Source organism: Salmo salar, chromosome 01 (assembly GCF_965601325.2).
Source record: "Salmo salar chromosome 01, fSalSal1, whole genome shotgun sequence".
Classification (NCBI taxonomy): Eukaryota; Metazoa; Chordata; class Actinopteri; order Salmoniformes; family Salmonidae; genus Salmo; species Salmo salar.
The window spans coordinates 129408997-129423429 of record NC_138291.1 but is presented as its reverse complement, the minus strand read 5'-3'; positions in this window follow the sequence as shown (position 1 = coordinate 129423429).

Sequence of the window (14433 nt, the reverse complement as noted above, 5' to 3'; positions counted from 1 at the left end):
CTAACCCTCCTCCAGTGGAACTAGTTATAACCCTAACCCTCCTCCAGTGGAACTAGTTATAACTCTAACCCTCCTCCAGTGGAACTAGTTATAACTCTAACCCTCTTCCAGTGGAACTATAGTTATAACTCTAACCCTCCTCCAGTGGAACTGTAGTTATAACTCTAACCCTCCTCCAGTGGAACTAGTTATAACCCCAACCCTCCTCCAGTGGAACTAGTTCTAACTCTAACACTCCTCCAGTGGAACTAGTTATAAATCTAACCCTCCTCCAGTGTAACTATAGTTATAACTCTAACCCTCCTCCAGTGGAACTAGTTATAACTCTGACCCTCCTCCAGTGGAACTATAGTTATAACTCTAACCCTCCTCCAGTGGAACTAGTTATAACTCTAACCCTCTTCCAGTGGAACTATAGTTATAACTCTAACCCTCCTCCAGTGGAACTAGTTATAACTCTAACCCTCCTCCAGTGGAACTAGTTATAACTCTAACCCTCCTCCAGTGGAACTAGTTATAACTCTAACCCTCCTCCAGTGGAACTAGTTATAACACTAACCCTCCTCCAGTGGAACTAGTTATAACTCTAACCCTCCTCCAGTGGAACTAGTTATATCTCTAACCCTCCTCCAGTGGAACTGTAGTTATAACTCTAACCCTCCTCCAGTGGAACTAGTTATAACTCTAACCCTCCTCCAGTGGAACTGTAGTTATAACACTAACCCTCCTCCAGTGGAACTAGTTATAACTCTAACCCTCCTCCAGTGGAACTAGTTATAACACTAACCCTCCTCCAGTGGAACTAGTTATAACTCTAACCCTCCTCCAGTGGAACTAGTTATAACTCTAACCCTCCTCCAGTGGAACTGTAGTTATAACTCTAACCCTCCTCCAGTGGAACTAGTTATAACCCCAACCCTCCTCCAGTGGAACTAGTTCTAACTCTAACACTCCTCCAGTGGAACTAGTTATAAATCTAACCCTCCTCCAGTGTAACTATAGTTATAACTCTAACCCTCCTCCAGTGGAACTAGTTATAACTCTGACCCTCCTCCAGTGGAACTATAGTTATAACTCTAACCCTCCTCCAGTGGAACTAGTTATAACTCTAACCCTCTTCCAGTGGAACTATAGTTATAACTCTAACCCTCCTCCAGTGGAACTAGTTATAACTCTAACCCTCCTCCAGTGGAACTAGTTATAACTCTAACCCTCCTCCAGTGGAACTAGTTATAACTCTAACCCTCCTCCAGTGGAACTAGTTATAACACTAACCCTCCTCCAGTGGAACTAGTTATAACTCTAACCCTCCTCCAGTGGAACTAGTTATATCTCTAACCCTCCTCCAGTGGAACTAGTTATAACTCTAACCCTCCTCCAGTGGAACTAGTTCTAACTCTAACCCTCCTCCAGTGGAACTATATTTATAACTCTAACCCTCCTCCAGTGTAACTATAGTTATAACTCTAACCCTCCTCCAGTGGAACTATTTATAACTCTAACCCTCCTCCAGTGGATCTAGTTATAACTCTAACCCTCCTCGAGTGGAACTATATTTATAACTCTAACCCTCCTCCAGTGGAACCAGTTCTAACTCTAACCCTCCTCCAGTGTAACTATAGTTATAACTCTAACCCTCCTCCAGTGGAACTAGTTATAACTCTAACCCTTCTCCAGTGGAACTAGTTATAACTCTAACCCTACTCCAGTAGAACTAGTTATAACTCTAATCCTCCTCCACTGGAACTAGTTATAACCCTAACCCTCCTCCAGTGGAACTAGTTCTAACTCTAACACTCCTCCAGTGGAACTAGTTGTAACTCTAACCCTCCTCCAGTGGAAAAATAGTTATAAGTCTAACAATCCTCCAATGGAACTAGTTATAACTCTAACCCTCCTCCAGTGGAACTAGTTATAACTCTAACCCTCTTCCAGTGGGACTATAGTTATAACTCTAACCCTCCTCCAGTGGAACTGTAGTTATAACTCTAACCCTCCTCCATTGGAACTATAGTTAAAACTCTAACCCTCCTCCAGTGGAACTAGTTATAACTCTAACCCTCCTCCAGTGGAACTAGTTATAACTCTTACCCTCATCCAGTGGAACTAGTTATAACTCTAACCCTCTTCCAGTGGAACTATAGTTATAACTCTAACCCTCCTCCAGTGGAACTATTTATAACTCTAACCCTCCTCCAGTGGATCTAGTTCTAACTCTAACCCTCCTCCAGTGGAACTATAGTTATTACTCTAACCCTCCTCCAGTGGAACTAGTTATAACTCTAACCCTCCTCCAGTGGAACTATAGTTATAAATCTAACCCTCCTCCAGTGTAACTATAGTTATAACTCTAACCCTCCTCCAGTGGAACTAGTTATAACTCTGACCCTCCTCCAGTGGAACTATAGTTATAACTCTAACCCTCCTCCAGTGGAACTAGTTATAACTCTAACCCTCTTCCAGTGTGTACTAGTTATAACACTAACCCTCCTCCAGTGGAACTAGTTATAACTCTAACAATCCTACAGTGGAACTAGTTATAACTCTAACCCTCATCCAGTATAACTAGTTATAACTCTAACCCTCCTCCAGTGGAACTATAGTTATAACTCTAACCCTCCTCCAGTGGAACTAGTTATAACTCTAACCCTCCTCCAGTGGAACTAGTTATAACACTAACCCTCCTCCAGTGGAACTAGTTATAACTCTAACCCTCCTCCAGTGGAACTAGTTATATCGCTAACCCTCCTCCAGTGGAACTAGTTATAACTCTAACCCTCCTCCAGTGGAACTAGTTCTAACTCTAACCCTCCTCCAGTGGAACTATATTTATAACTCTAACCCTCCTCCAGTGTAACTATAGTTATAACTCTAACCCTCCTCCAGTGGAACTATTTATAACTCTAACCCTCCTCCAGTGGATCTAGTTATAACTCTAACCCTCCTCGATTGGAACTATATTTATAACTCTAACCCTCCTCCAGTGGAACCAGTTCTAACTCTAACCCTCCTCCAGTGTAACTATAGTTATAACTCTAACCCTCCTCCAGTGGAACTAGTTATAACTCTAACCCTTCTCCAGTGGAACTAGTTATAACTCTAACCCTACTCCAGTAGAACTAGTTATAACTCTAACCCTCCTCCAGTGGAACTAGTTATAACCCTAACCCTCCTCCAGTGGAACTAGTTCTAACTCTAACACTCCTCCAGTGGAACTAGTTATAAATCTAACCCTCCTCCAGTGTAACTATAGTTATAACTCTAACCCTCCTCCAGTGGAACTAGTTATAACTCTGACCCTCCTCCAGTGGAACTATAGTTATAACTCTAACCCTCCTCCAGTGGAACTAGTTAAAACTCTAACCCTCTTCCAGTGTGTACTAGTTATAACACTAACCCTCCTCCAGTGGAACTAGTTATAACTCTAACCCTCCTCCAGTGGAACTAGTTATAACTCTAACCCTACTCCAGTGGAACTAGTTATAACTCTAACCCTCCTCCAGTGGAACTATAGTTTTAACTCTAACAATCCTCCAGTGGAACTAGTTATAACTCTAACCCTCATCCAGTATAACTAGTTATAACTCTAACCCTCCTCCAGTGGAACTATAGTTATAACTCTAACCCTCCTCCAGTGGAACTAGTTATAACTCTAACCCTCCTCCAGTGGAACTAGTTATAACACTAACCCTCCTCCAGTGGAACTAGTTATAACTCTAACCCTCCTCCAGTGGAACTAGTTATATCTCTAACCCTCCTCCAGTGGAACTAGTTATAACTCTAACCCTCCTCCAGTGGAACTAGTTCTAACTCTAACCCTCCTCCAGTGGAACTAGTTATAACTCTAACCCTCCTCCAGTGGAACTAGTTATAACTCTAACCCTCTTCCAGTGGAACTATAGTTATAACTCTAACCCTCCTCCAGTGGAACTGTAGTTATAACTCTAACCCTCCTCCATTGGAACTATACTTATAACTCTAACCCTCCTCCAGTGGAACTAGTTATAACTCTAACCCTCCTCCAGTGGAACTAGTTATAACTCTAACCCTCATCCAGTGGAACTAGTTATAACTCTAACCCTCTTCCAGTGGAACTATAGTTATAACTCTAACCCTCCTCCAGTGGAACTATAGTTATATCTCTAACCCTCCTCCAGTGTAACTATAGTTATAACTCTAACCATCCTCCAGTGTAACTATAGTTATAACTCTAACCCTCCTCCAGTGGAACTAGTTATAACTCTAACCCTCCTCCTGTGGAACTATAGTTATAACTCTAACCCTCCTCCAGTGTAACTATAGTTATAACTCTAACCCTCCTCCAGTGGAACTAGTTATAACTCTTACCCTCCTCCAGTGGAACTATAGTTATAACTCTAACCCTCCTCCAGTGGAACTAGTTATAACTCTAACCCTCTTCCAGTGTGTACTAGTTATAACACTAACCCTCCTCCAGTGGAACTAGTTATAACTCTAACCCTCCTCCAGTGTAACTATAGTTATAACTCTAACCCTCCTCCAGTGGAACTAGTTATAACTCTAACCCTTCTCCTGTGGAACTAGTTATAACTCTAACCCTACTCCAGTAGAACTAGATATAACTCTAACCCTCCTCCAGTGGAACTAGTTATAACCCTAACCCTCCTCCAGTGTAACTATAGTTATAACTCTAAACCTCCTCCAGTGGAACTAGTTATAACTCTAACCCTTCTCCAGTGGAACTAGTTATAATTCTAACCCTACTCCAGTAGAACTAGTTATAACTCTAACCCTCCTCCAGTGGAACTAGTTATAACCCTAACCCTCCTCCAGTGGAACTAGTTATAACTCTAACCCTCCTCCAGTGGAACTAGTTATAACTCTAACCCTCTTCCAGTGGAACTATAGTTATAACTCTAACCCTCCTCCAGTGGAACTGTAGTTATAACTCTAACCCTCCTCCAGTGGAACTAGTTATAACCCCAACCCTCCTCCAGTGGAACTAGTTCTAACTCTAACACTCCTCCAGTGGAACTAGTTATAAATCTAACCCTCCTCCAGTGTAACTATAGTTATAACTCTAACCCTCCTCCAGTGGAACTAGTTATAACTCTGACCCTCCTCCAGTGGAACTATAGTTATAACTCTAACCCTCCTCCAGTGGAACTAGTTATAACTCTAACCCTCTTCCAGTGGAACTATAGTTATAACTCTAACCCTCCTCCAGTGGAACTAGTTATAACTCTAACCCTCCTCCAGTGGAACTAGTTATAACTCTAACCCTCCTCCAGTGGAACTAGTTATAACTCTAACCCTCCTCCAGTGGAACTAGTTATAACACTAACCCTCCTCCAGTGGAACTAGTTATAACTCTAACCCTCCTCCAGTGGAACTAGTTATATCTCTAACCCTCCTCCAGTGGAACTGTAGTTATAACTCTAACCCTCCTCCAGTGGAACTAGTTATAACTCTAACCCTCCTCCAGTGGAACTGTAGTTATAACACTAACCCTCCTCCAGTGGAACTAGTTATAACTCTAACCCTCCTCCAGTGGAACTAGTTATAACACTAACCCTCCTCCAGTGGAACTAGTTATAACTCTAACCCTCCTCCAGTGGAACTAGTTATAACTCTAACCCTCCTCCAGTGGAACTGTAGTTATAACTCTAACCCTCCTCCAGTGGAACTAGTTATAACCCCAACCCTCCTCCAGTGGAACTAGTTCTAACTCTAACACTCCTCCAGTGGAACTAGTTATAAATCTAACCCTCCTCCAGTGTAACTATAGTTATAACTCTAACCCTCCTCCAGTGGAACTAGTTATAACTCTGACCCTCCTCCAGTGGAACTATAGTTATAACTCTAACCCTCCTCCAGTGGAACTAGTTATAACTCTAACCCTCTTCCAGTGGAACTATAGTTATAACTCTAACCCTCCTCCAGTGGAACTAGTTATAACTCTAACCCTCCTCCAGTGGAACTAGTTATAACTCTAACCCTCCTCCAGTGGAACTAGTTATAACTCTAACCCTCCTCCAGTGGAACTAGTTATAACACTAACCCTCCTCCAGTGGAACTAGTTATAACTCTAACCCTCCTCCAGTGGAACTAGTTATATCTCTAACCCTCCTCCAGTGGAACTAGTTATAACTCTAACCCTCCTCCAGTGGAACTAGTTCTAACTCTAACCCTCCTCCAGTGGAACTATATTTATAACTCTAACCCTCCTCCAGTGTAACTATAGTTATAACTCTAACCCTCCTCCAGTGGAACTATTTATAACTCTAACCCTCCTCCAGTGGATCTAGTTATAACTCTAACCCTCCTCGAGTGGAACTATATTTATAACTCTAACCCTCCTCCAGTGGAACCAGTTCTAACTCTAACCCTCCTCCAGTGTAACTATAGTTATAACTCTAACCCTCCTCCAGTGGAACTAGTTATAACTCTAACCCTTCTCCAGTGGAACTAGTTATAACTCTAACCCTACTCCAGTAGAACTAGTTATAACTCTAATCCTCCTCCACTGGAACTAGTTATAACCCTAACCCTCCTCAGTGGAACTAGTTCTAACTCTAACACTCCTCCAGTGGAACTAGTTGTAACTCTAACCCTCCTCCAGTGGAAAAATAGTTATAAGTCTAACAATCCTCCAATGGAACTAGTTATAACTCTAACCCTCCTCCAGTGGAACTAGTTATAACTCTAACCCTCTTCCAGTGGGACTATAGTTATAACTCTAACCCTCCTCCAGTGGAACTGTAGTTATAACTCTAACCCTCCTCCATTGGAACTATAGTTAAAACTCTAACCCTCCTCCAGTGGAACTAGTTATAACTCTAACCCTCCTCCAGTGGAACTAGTTATAACTCTTACCCTCATCCAGTGGAACTAGTTATAACTCTAACCCTCTTCCAGTGGAACTATAGTTATAACTCTAACCCTCCTCCAGTGGAACTATTTATAACTCTAACCCTCCTCCAGTGGATCTAGTTCTAACTCTAACCCTCCTCCAGTGGAACTATAGTTATTACTCTAACCCTCCTCCAGTGGAACTAGTTATAACTCTAACCCTCCTCCAGTGGAACTATAGTTATAAATCTAACCCTCCTCCAGTGTAACTATAGTTATAACTCTAACCCTCCTGCAGTGGAACTAGTTATAACTCTGACCCTCCTCCAGTGGAACTATAGTTATAACTCTAACCCTCCTCCAGTGGAACTAGTTATAACTCTAACCCTCTTCCAGTGTGTACTAGTTATAACACTAACCCTCCTCCAGTGGAACTAGTTATAACTCTAACAATCCTACAGTGGAACTAGTTATAACTCTAACCCTCATCCAGTATAACTAGTTATAACTCTAACCCTCCTCCAGTGGAACTATAGTTATAACTCTAACCCTCCTCCAGTGGAACTAGTTATAACTCTAACCCTCCTCCAGTGGAACTAGTTATAACACTAACCCTCCTCCAGTGGAACTAGTTATAACTCTAACCCTCCTCCAGTGGAACTAGTTATATCGCTAACCCTCCTCCAGTGGAACTAGTTATAACTCTAACCCTCCTCCAGTGGAACTAGTTCTAACTCTAACCCTCCTCCAGTGGAACTATATTTATAACTCTAACCCTCCTCCAGTGTAACTATAGTTATAACTCTAACCCTCCTCCAGTGGAACTATTTATAACTCTAACCCTCCTCCAGTGGATCTAGTTATAACTCTAACCCTCCTCGATTGGAACTATATTTATAACTCTAACCCTCCTCCAGTGGAACCAGTTCTAACTCTAACCCTCCTCCAGTGTAACTATAGTTATAACTCTAACCCTCCTCCAGTGGAACTAGTTATAACTCTAACCCTTCTCCAGTGGAACTAGTTATAACTCTAACCCTACTCCAGTAGAACTAGTTATAACTCTAACCCTCCTCCAGTGGAACTAGTTATAACCCTAACCCTCCTCCAGTGGAACTAGTTCTAACTCTAACACTCCTCCAGTGGAACTAGTTATAAATCTAACCCTCCTCCAGTGTAACTATAGTTATAACTCTAACCCTCCTCCAGTGGAACTAGTTATAACTCTGACCCTCCTCCAGTGGAACTATAGTTATAACTCTAACCCTCCTCCAGTGGAACTAGTTAAAACTCTAACCCTCTTCCAGTGTGTACTAGTTATAACACTAACCCTCCTCCAGTGGAACTAGTTATAACTCTAACCCTCCTCCAGTGGAACTAGTTATAACTCTAACCCTACTCCAGTGGAACTAGTTATAACTCTAACCCTCCTCCAGTGGAACTATAGTTTTAACTCTAACAATCCTCCAGTGGAACTAGTTATAACTCTAACCCTCATCCAGTATAACTAGTTATAACTCTAACCCTCCTCCAGTGGAACTATAGTTATAACTCTAACCCTCCTCCAGTGGAACTAGTTATAACTCTAACCCTCCTCCAGTGGAACTAGTTATAACACTAACCCTCCTCCAGTGGAACTAGTTATAACTCTAACCCTCCTCCAGTGGAACTAGTTATATCTCTAACCCTCCTCCAGTGGAACTAGTTATAACTCTAACCCTCCTCCAGTGGAACTAGTTCTAACTCTAACCCTCCTCCAGTGGAACTATATTTATAACTCTAACCCTCCTCCAGTGTAACTATAGTTATAACTCTAACCCTCCTCCAGTGGAACTATTTATAACTCTAACCCTCCTCCAGTGGATCTAGTTATAACTCTAACCCTCCTCGAGTGGAACTATATTTATAACTCTAACCCTCCTCCAGTGGAACCAGTTCTAACTCTAACCCTCCTCCAGTGTAACTATAGTTATAACTCTAACCCTCCTCCAGTGGAACTAGTTATAACTCTAACCCTTCTCCAGTGGAACTAGTTATAACTCTAACCCTACTCCAGTAGAACTAGTTATAACTCTAATCCTCCTCCACTGGAACTAGTTATAACCCTAACCCTCCTCCAGTGGAACTAGTTCTAACTCTAACACTCCTCCAGTGGAACTAGTTGTAACTCTAACCCTCCTCCAGTGGAAAAATAGTTATAAGTCTAACAATCCTCCAATGGAACTAGTTATAACTCTAACCCTCCTCCAGTGGAACTAGTTATAACTCTAACCCTCTTCCAGTGGGACTATAGTTATAACTCTAACCCTCCTCCAGTGGAACTGTAGTTATAACTCTAACCCTCCTCCATTGGAACTATAGTTAAAACTCTAACCCTCCTCCAGTGGAACTAGTTATAACTCTAACCCTCCTCCAGTGGAACTAGTTATAACTCTAACCCTCATCCAGTGGAACTAGTTATAACTCTAACCCTCTTCCAGTGGAACTATAGTTATAACTCTAACCCTCCTCCAGTGGAACTATAGTTATAACTCTAAACCTCCTCCAGTGGAACTAGTTATAACTCTAACCCTCCTCCAGTGGAACTACAGTTATATCTCTAACCCTCCTCCAGTGGAACAACAGTTATAACTCTAACCCTCCTCCAGTGGAACCAGTTCTAACTCTAACCCTCCTCCAGTGTAACTATAGTTATAACTCTAACCCTCCTCCAGTGGAACTAGTTATAACTCTAACCCTCCTCCAGTGGAACTATAGTTATAACTCTAACCCTCCTCCAGTGGAACTAGTTATAACTCTAACCCTCCTCCAGTGGAACTAGTTATAACACTAACCCTCCTCCAGTGGAACTAGTTATAACTCTAACCCTCCTCCAGTGGAACTAGTTCTAACTCTAACCCTCCTCCAGTGGAACTATATTTATAACTCTAACCCTCCTCCAGTGTAACTATAGTTATAACTCTAACCCTCCTCCAGTGGAACTATTTATAACTCTAACCCTCCTCCAGTGGATCTAGTTATAACTCTAACCCTCCTCGAGTGGAACTATATTTATAACTCTAACCCTCCTCCAGTGGAACCAGTTCTAACTCTAACCCTCCTCCAGTGTAACTATAGTTATAACTCTAACCCTCCTCCAGTGGAACTTGTTATAACTCTAACCCTTCTCCAGTGGAACTAGTTATAACTCTAACCCTACTCCAGTAGAACTAGTTATAACTCTAACCCTCCTCCACTGGAACTAGTTATAACCCTAACCCTCCTCCAGTGGAACTAGTTCTAACTCTAACACTCCTCCAGTGGAACTAGTTGTAACTCTAACCCTCCTCCAGTGGAACAATAGTTATAAGTCTAACAATCCTCCAATGGAACTAGTTATAACTCTAACCCTCCTCCAGTGGAACTAGTTATAACTCTAACCCTCTTCCAGTGGAACTATAGTTATAACTCTAACCCTCCTCCAGTGGAACTGTAGTTATAACTCTAACCCTCCTCCATTGGAACTATAGTTAAAACTCTAACCCTCCTCCAGTGGAACTAGTTATAACTCTAACCCTCCTCCAGTGGAACTAGTTATAACTCTAACCCTCATCCAGTGGAACTAGTTATAACTCTAACCCTCTTCCAGTGGAACTATAGTTATAACTCTAACCCTCCTCCAGTGGAACTATAGTTATAACTCTAAACCTCCTCCAGTGGAACTAGTTATAACTCTAACCCTCCTCCAGTGGAACTACAGTTATATCTCTAACCCTCCTCCAGTGGAACAACAGTTATAACTCTAACCCTCCTCCAGTGGAACCAGTTCTAACTCTAACCCTCCTCCAGTGTAACTATTGTTATAACTCTAACCCTCCTCCAGTGGAACTAGTTATAACTCTAACCCTTCTCCAGTGGAACTAGTTATAACTCTAACCCTACTCCAGTAGAACTAGTTATAACTCTAACCCTCCTCCAGTGGAACTAGTTCTAACTCTAACACTCCTCCAGTGGAACTAGTTATAAATCCAACCCTCCTCCAGTGGAACTAGTTATAACTCTAACCCTTCTCCAGTGGAACTAGTTATAACTCTAACCCTACTCCAGTGGAACTAGTTATAACCCTAACCCTCCTCCAGTGGAACTAGTTCTAACTCTAACACTCCTCCAGTGGAACTAGTTATAAATCTAACCCTCCTCCAGTGTAACTATAGTTATAACTCTAACCCTCCTCCAGTGGAACTAGTTATAACTCAGACCCTCCTCCAGTGGAACTATAGTTATAACTCTAACCCTCCTCCAGTGGAACTAGTTATAACTCTAACCCTCTTCCAGTGTGTACTAGTTATAACACTAACCCTCCTCCAGTGGAACTAGTTATAACTCTAACCCTCCTCCAGTGGAACTAGTTATAACTATAACCCTCCTCCAGTGGAACTAGTTATAACACTAACCCTCCTCCAGTGGAACTAGTTATAACTCTAACCCTCCTCCAGTGGAACTAGTTATATCTCTAACCCTCCTCCAGTGGAACTAGCTATAACTCTAACCCTCCTCCAGTGGAACTAGTTCTAACTCTAACCCTCCTCCAGTGGAACTATAGTTATAACTCTAACCCTCCTCCAGTGTAACTATAGTTATTACTCTAACCCTCCTCCAGTGGAACTAGTTATAACTCTAACCCTCCTCCAGTGGAACTATAGTTATAAATCTAACCCTCCTCCAGTGTAACTATAGTTATAACTCTAACCCTCCTCCAGTGGAACTAGTTATAACTCTGACCCTCCTCCAGTGGAACTATAGTTATAACTCTAACCCTCCTCCAGTGGAACTAGTTATAACTCTAACCCTCTTCCAGTGTGTACTAGTTATAACACTAACCCTCCTCCAGTGGAACTAGTTATAACTCTAACCCTCCTCCAGTGGAACTAGTTATAACTCTAACCCTACTCCAGTGGAACTAGTTATAACTCTAACCCTCCTCCAGTGGAACTATAGTTATAACTCTAACAATCCTCCAGTGGAACTAGTTATAACTCTAACCCTCATCCAGTATAACTAGTTATAACTCTAACCCTTCTCCAGTGGAACTATAGTTATAACTCTAACCCTCCTCCAGTGGAACTAGTTATAACTCTAACCCTCCTCCAGTGGAACTAGTTATAACACTAACCCTCCTCCAGTGGAACTAGTTATAACTCTAACCCTCCTCCAGTGGAACTAGTTATATCTCTAACCCTCCTCCAGTGGAACTAGTTATAACTCTAACCCTCCTCCAGTGGAACTAGTTCTAACTCTAACCCTCCTCCAGTGGAACTATATTTATAACTCTAACCCTCCTCCAGTGTAACTATAGTTATAACTCTAACCCTCCTCCAGTGGAACTATTTATAACTCTAACCCTCCTCCAGTGGATCTAGTTATAACTCTAACCCTCCTCGAGTGGAACTATATTTATAACTCTAACCCTCCTCCAGTGGAACCAGTTCTAACTCTAACCCTCCTCCAGTGTAACTATAGTTATAACTCTAACCCTCCTCCAGTGGAACTAGTTATAACTCTAACCCTTCTCCAGTGGTACTAGTTATAACTCTAACCCTACTCCAGTAGAACTAGTTATAACTCTAACCCTCCTCCAGTGGAACTAGTTATAACCCTAACCCTCCTCCAGTGGAACTAGTTCTAACTCTAACACTCCTCCAGTGGAACTAGTTATAAATCTAACCCTCCTCCAGTGGAACTAGTTCTAACTCTAACCCTCCTCCAGTGGAACTATATTTATAACTCTAACCCTCCTCCAGTGTAACTATAGTTATAACTCTAACCCTCCTCCAGTGGAACTATTTATAACTCTAACCCTCCTCCAGTGGATCTAGTTATAACTCTAACCCTCCTCGATTGGAACTATATTTATAACTCTAACCCTCCTCCAGTGGAACCAGTTCTAACTCTAACCCTCCTCCAGTGTAACTATAGTTATAACTCTAACCCTCCTCCAGTGGAACTAGTTATAACTCTAACCCTTCTCCAGTGGAACTAGTTATAACTCTAACCCTACTCCAGTAGAACTAGTTATAACTCTAACCCTCCTCCAGTGGAACTAGTTATAACCCTAACCCTCCTCCAGTGGAACTAGTTCTAACTCTAACACTCCTCCAGTGGAACTAGTTATAAATCTAACCCTCCTCCAGTGTAACTATAGTTATAACTCTAACCCTCCTCCAGTGGAACTAGTTATAACTCTGACCCTCCTCCAGTGGAACTATAGTTATAACTCTAACCCTCCTCCAGTGGAACTAGTTAAAACTCTAACCCTCTTCCAGTGTGTACTAGTTATAACACTAACCCTCCTCCAGTGGAACTAGTTATAACTCTAACCCTCCTCCAGTGGAACTAGTTATAACTCTAACCCTACTCCAGTGGAACTAGTTATAACTCTAACCCTCCTCCAGTGGAACTATAGTTTTAACTCTAACAATCCTCCAGTGGAACTAGTTATAACTCTAACCCTCATCCAGTATAACTAGTTATAACTCTAACCCTCCTCCAGTGGAACTATAGTTATAACTCTAACCCTCCTCCAGTGGAACTAGTTATAACTCTAACCCTCCTCCAGTGGAACTAGTTATAACACTAACCCTCCTCCAGTGGAACTAGTTATAACTCTAACCCTCCTCCAGTGGAACTAGTTATATCTCTAACCCTCCTCCAGTGGAACTAGTTATAACTCTAACCCTCCTCCAGTGGAACTAGTTCTAACTCTAACCCTCCTCCAGTGGAACTATATTTATAACTCTAACCCTCCTCCAGTGTAACTATAGTTATAACTCTAACCCTCCTCCAGTGGAACTATTTATAACTCTAACCCTCCTCCAGTGGATCTAGTTATAACTCTAACCCTCCTCGAGTGGAACTATATTTATAACTCTAACCCTCCTCCAGTGGAACCAGTTCTAACTCTAACCCTCCTCCAGTGTAACTATAGTTATAACTCTAACCCTCCTCCAGTGGAACTAGTTATAACTCTAACCCTTCTCCAGTGGAACTAGTTATAACTCTAACCCTACTCCAGTAGAACTAGTTATAACTCTAATCCTCCTCCACTGGAACTAGTTATAACCCTAACCCTCCTCCAGTGGAACTAGTTCTAACTCTAACACTCCTCCAGTGGAACTAGTTGTAACTCTAACCCTCCTCCAGTGGAAAAATAGTTATAAGTCTAACAATCCTCCAATGGAACTAGTTATAACTCTAACCCTCCTCCAGTGGAACTAGTTATAACTCTAACCCTCTTCCAGTGGGACTATAGTTATAACTCTAACCCTCCTCCAGTGGAACTGTAGTTATAACTCTAACCCTCCTCCATTGGAACTATAGTTAAAACTCTAACCCTCCTCCAGTGGAACTAGTTATAACTCTAACCCTCCTCCAGTGGAACTAGTTATAACTCTAACCCTCATCCAGTGGAACTAGTTATAACTCTAACCCTCTTCCAGTGGAACTATAGTTATAACTCTAACCCTCCTCCAGTGGAACTATAGTTATAACTCTAAACCTCCTCCAGTGGAACTAGTTATAACTCTAACCCTCCTCCAGTGGAACTACAGTTATATCTCTAACCCT